Genomic DNA, 6,000 nt, shown 5'->3' with positions numbered 1-6,000 from the left:
TGGATAGATATTTATGACTGTTATCTCTTCCTCTTGAAGTTTTTCCCTCACAAGTATGTAGTGACCTTCTTTATCTCTTTTGATTGCTCTTGGTTTGAAGTTCATGTTGTCTGCAAATAGAATAGCTATACCCACTTTCTTCTGGGTTCCTGTCATGTGGAGTATTGTTTTCCATCCTTAACTTTCAGTCTATGAGTTTCCTTTTGAGTTAAATGTGTTTCTTGTATACAGCATATAGCTGGATTTTGTTTCCTGATCCATTCTGCTATCAGGTTAATAGAATCCCTTAGTTTTTGTGGGCTGACCAGGTCTTCCATCTCCTGAATGAGTGTATGATGAAGGCTATATAAAAAGAGGCAAATGGAATGATTTCAGGGCTCCAGGAGGATCAAAGCCCACTCACAGAATTCAAGATTCTCTCTGGGCTAAGACCAAGACCTTCTCTGGGTCACCTGTATTTATTTGGTTATCAGAAGAATGGAGCAGAGTACTCAAGAAGGGCAAAATCACTCAAGGACTTTTCCAAGTAAGGTATTAAGTTAATCTACTCAAGAAGGGCAGAATCACTCAAGGACTTCTCTAAATAAGGTATTGAGTTAATCCACTCAAGAATGAGATGCCTGATGCTATAGTCTTTATCCAGTTGAGATCTGATCCAGGTGTCCTTTGAGATCTGATCCAGGTGTCCTTTGTGATCTTGTCTTATCCTTTGAGGCTTTGTGGCTTCATCCACTACTGCAGGTTTTAGTAAAGATTAGTGACTCACAGAGGTTCACTTATTATGAGTCCGCCATTTCCAGATAAGGAGCCTATGCCTTGGACAGGCTCACAAGTGAACATGAAAAACCAATGTATTAATTTAAGTTCTGCTCAGGTCTACTTCATAGTGGTCTCCATCACTCTGCCATTGTGCTTCTTTTGGTGGGTGTATTGAGATTGTTTATAGTGATGGTTACAACTGATATGTGTTGGCTTATCTTTGTAATGTTATTTTCCTGCTGTTTTATCCTCCTTTTTCCCTCATTTAATTGCTTGCTCTGCTTGGTGGTTCCTTTCTGTTGTTGTTCTTAAAGTTGTGGTCTGTTTTATCCCTTTCTAGAATGTCTTTTAGTACTCTTTGTAGGATTGGTTTGGTGCTCATGAATTGCTGCAGTTGTTCTTTATCCTGAAAATATTTTATTTCTCCATTAAATTTGAAGGATAGTTTTGCAGGGTACATCAATCTGGGTTGGAAGTTGTTTTCTTTCAGTACCTGAAATACTTCACTCCAAGCTCTTCTTGACTTGATGGTTTGTATTGAGAAATCTGTCATGATTCTGATGGGCTTTCCTTTATAGGTGATCTGTTTCTTTTTTCTAACAGCTTTTAATATTCTGAGCTTTTGTTGAGTTTCTGGGATCTTGATCACTATATGTTTGGGTGTAGATTTATTTTCATTATGGTTAACTGGAGTTCTATATGCTTTGTTTATCTGGATGTCTGATTCTTTTTCCATGCCTGGGAAATTTTATGCTATTATTTCTGCAAATAGTCTTTTTGTCATTTATGTTGACTCCTGCTGTTTCATTGATACCTATTAATCTTACGTTGTTTTTCTTTGCTTCATCTTGAACTTGTTCAATTGTTATTTCCTGGTTCCTTGTTGATTTTAAGAGATCCTTCCTTTCACATTCATTACTGGCAATGCTGTCTTGAAGGTCTGAAAGTCTATCTTCGGCTTTGTTCAGGCAGTTTTGCCAGCTTTCAATGGAAGTTTTAATTTCCCGGATATCTGTTTGAATCTGTTTCATGAGTTCTAGTTCTTTTCTAATTGTTCACTCAAGGTTTCCAAGAGTTGTCTATGCTCCTCTATTTTCTTATCAATGTCTTCTTTGGATATGCTGAACAATTCCTTCATTATCATTGTCATTTCTTTTTTACCTGAGACATTATTTCTGATCTGATGTATTCTATGGATCTGATGTATTCTATGGCCTGATGAGCAGGAGTTGTTGATGAAGTTGTTTCTTTATTTCAGTTGCTATCATTTCAGAAATTTCAGGTGTATGACTTTGAGGCTAGTCTGTGTTGATGTCTCCTGGACTTGTTCTGGGTAGTGTAGAAGTCGGAGATTGCATTTTGCTCCTTTTTTTTTTTTTTTTTTTGTCATTTTTGAAGATCCAGAGGTTTCCTGGAGCTCAGCCTCAGTCTTATGATTGTGTGTGAATGACAGGGTGAGGGTTTGAAGATCCCCAGTGCTCAGTGCAGCTCCTGTGCTGGTGTGTGGTGGCAAGGTGGTGTCCCATATGCTCCTGAAACTTTCTCACATTCAGTTGGCTCCCAGGCATGTAATGGAGCAACAGGGGCGGCTAACTGGAGTTCCTGATGTTGTCTGGGGTTCCGCCTACCTTCCATAAGGGTGGGGGGATGTGGGTTGTGGTCACTGAGGCTTCAGATGTTGCCCATTACCCAGCCCAGTTCCCATGCCAGCAGGAGAGGGGTGAGGGTGGAGTCCCTGAGGCTGCTGACTCTCTCTGGGTTTCAGCTGGGCTTCCAAGAGAGTGTGGGAGTGACCACTGAGGCCCCAGAAGGTGTCCAGGGCTCCACCTAATTCACACACTAGTTGGGGAGGTGTAGCAGTGGCTCACTGGGGTTGCTGAAGATGATTGGGGTTCAGCCCAGCTCCTACAGGGACCTGGGGATGCAGGGAATGGCCACTGAGGCCCCAGAAAGTGCCCAGGGCTCTGCTTGCCTCATATTCTGGTTGGGAAGGTGTGGTGGAGGCTCACTGGTGTTCCTGAAGATTTCTAGTGTTCCTTCCAGCTCCCAAGGGGATCCAGAGTTGCAGGGAGTGGCCACCAAGGCCCTAGAAGGTGAATGGGTCTCCACCTGCCTTGCATGCTGGTGGCTCACTGGGTTCCTGAAGATGTGTGATGTTCAGCCCAGCATCCTCAGGCTCACTAGGTGTGCCAGGAGTGGCCACCAAGGCCCCAGATGGTGTCTGGGGCACTGCTTATCTTGCTTGCTGTTCAGAGTGGCACAGTGGTGGCTCACTGGGGTTCCTGAAGGTGTCTGGGGTTCAGCCGAGTGCCCACAGTCACACTAGGGGTACAAGGAGTGAGGACTCAGAAGGTGCCTGGGGTTCTGCCTGCCTCACATGCTGGTTGGGGAGGCACGGTGGCACTCACTGGGGTTCCTGAAGATGTCCAGGGTTCAGCCCAGCACCTACAGACCAGGTTTTGACCATTTAGTATAATGTTGTCTGTTGGTTTGTTATAGATGTCTTTTATCAGATTGAGATAAAGACTATCCCAATTTTCTGCATGATTTTTATTACAAATGTGTGTTGGACTTTGTCAAAAGCTTTTTCTGCATCTATTGAGATGACCATGTGATTTTTGTCTTTGGCTCTATTAATATGGTGTACTACATTTATTGATTTGCATGTGTTGAACCATCTCTGTATCCCTGGGATGAACCCTACTTGATCATGGTGCATAATCTTCTTAAAGATTTGCTGTATTTCATTTGAGAGTATCTTGTTGAGGATTTTTAAAGATATTAAGAGATATAGGAGACAAAACAGAGAGAGAGAGAGATGAAGAGAAATATAATAAAATTAAGGCTGGAAGACAGAAGATGCTCACACAAGCTTTGGGAAACTGGAGAAGAGGGCAGGAGAGAAAGAACAAAGGAGAAACCAAAAGATTATTGAAGCAAATCAGAAAGGTTAGCGACAATGTTCACTCACATGATGATATCAGAAGATCAGGAGAGATAGTTGAGGAGAGAGAGAGAAGATGAATAGAACAATAACATTTATATAAATCTAAAAAAAGAAAGAAAAAATTACAACAATAACAATAACAAAAACCCCAACCAGACAATAAAAGGGAAACACACAAAGAAAAAAAATGAAATTCTTCTGGTGTCCACTATTCTGTGTTAGTGTCCAAATCAGTGTTTCACCAATTCTGCAATAGGATTAGTGCTGGATTAGATACAGAACTGATCTTTGCCTCCTGATGTTGGAGCTGTGGCCAGTCTTTAGCCATCAGGTTTCTTGATGGCAGGCCCACTACTCCTTACTCTGTTTGTCTCTGTGTTGCTCTCCTGGTTGCTGTGGTGCCCTCAAACAGACAGCCCAAGGTGGCTCCCAGTCCTGTGTACGGCTGGGCCCTTACAGACCTTGTACAGCCTGCTGTGTTCCACATTGCTGTCTCCTCTCATCCATTGTCCTCCTTGTCCCATGCTGGTGGTCGCAAGTCTGTCCTGCACTGATTGTAGCAAGGTGGAGGGACTTCTGACTTCATGACCCAATGGTACTTGCACCACTGGTTGCTGGTCACTGGTTGCAGGGCAGGGAAGTGTTTATTCCCTCTGCTGCAAGATAGTCCAAGTCCCTCTCTTGCACCAGTAGTAGGGTAGGAAGAGTTGTGCTGTTTCTCTACCAATCCTCAATGCTATGGCTGGTCCCTAACCTTGTTGTGAGAGGTTTCAGTTAGTGGTTATGGTGTTCAACTTAGAAAGAAAAAGAAAAAGAAGGAAAGAAAAAACAAACAACTGATGGCCCATTGGGGAGGGAGCAGTCATTCACCTGTGTGCACCAGTGAAATTTATTACCAGGCTGCATTGTCCTCTGTTGGCAGGAAATCAAAAGTGATGAGGGGCTTTATATTCTAGATCTGTTATCCTGATATAAAAGGTGTGAAGCTGGGTGTGATGGTGCATGCCTGTAATCCCAGCACTAAGGAGGCTGAGGCAGGAGGTTCGTTGTGAGTTCGAGGTTAGCCTGGGCTACAAAGTGAGCTCAAGGCCAGCCTGAACTTGGTAGTGAGACCCTGTCTCAAAAAGACAAAATAAATAGATAAATAAAAGGTATGTTTCCTGTGAATGGTGGTTTCTGCTCTCATTCCATCAGTGGGAAACCCACAGGCATCCCTGTGGGCTGGTTTATCATTTTATAAAGTCCTATGCCTATGTTTTGCTTGATCTACAAGTCTTTTATTTCATATTAATTTTGGTGTCAAAATGTATGTTGGGGGCTAGGGATTTAGCTCAGTGGCAAAAGTGCCTGCCTGGCAAGTGCAAGGTTGTGAGTTCAGTTCCCGGTACCAGAGAAAAACCAAAAAAAAAAAAGATGTATGTTATTCCCTTTCTCCCAGTTACCTGTGTTTTTAGTTGATTTCCTCTGAGAAACTATGATGTGAATTCTTTATTCAGCCATGTGGAATCCTTCCCTTAAGTATGTTTTTTGGAAACAATTCATGTTGTTTATTTTTGAAAAATTCAACCTGTGAGTTTCAGTTAACTAATGAGTTTACTAATTTACATGTATTGTAACTACTGCAATAGTAGAACTTTTTCCTGCCATTTTCCATTGATTGTGATTTCTGGGCCTTATTTTTCCCCTCTTTTTATGCTCCATTTATTATACTGAATTTTCTTCCGTGGGGTTCAAAGTTACACATGTTATTTCTATTTTCGTCCTGATTGCAACCCTGAACTTACAATCCATACTAATATTCATTCACATTTATTATTATTTTTGCTTTCCACCTAACAAAAATGTATTTAGCATATTTTCATATTCCTTTTGTGGGCTACTTCCAGCCTAATGTCTCTGATGCTTAGTATTTTTATATCTGGGTAATGTATAGGCATATTTCTTATTTTCTGAGATCTCAATTTCACCCTCCTGTACCCCCCTTTTACACAATCTAATCTTTAACAAAATATTTGGTTATTTATCTTCTTTAAATTTCTGGCCACATGTTTGTTTCTCTTAAAATTGGAATGATTTCTGGAAAAGTATTTTCAACTTGGATCTTTATGAGGCAAACGTTTTTTAGGCTTTCTGCACTCAAAGTATTTTAACATACTGCAGAAGATGAATTCTAAAGCAGTCTCCTCAAGGTTCTGTGCCTTGGTTATTCAATTAAACCCTAATTTAGGTACTGCTCTGAAGGAGCTTTTCAGTTATAATTAAGGTTATTAATCATTTGACCTTAAAATAGATAT

Source organism: Chinchilla lanigera, unplaced genomic scaffold (genome assembly GCF_000276665.1).
Source record: "Chinchilla lanigera isolate Chin_1 unplaced genomic scaffold, ChiLan1.0 scaffold00038, whole genome shotgun sequence".
Classification (NCBI taxonomy): Eukaryota; Metazoa; Chordata; class Mammalia; order Rodentia; family Chinchillidae; genus Chinchilla; species Chinchilla lanigera.
Note: the sequence above shows the minus strand (reverse complement) of the source record.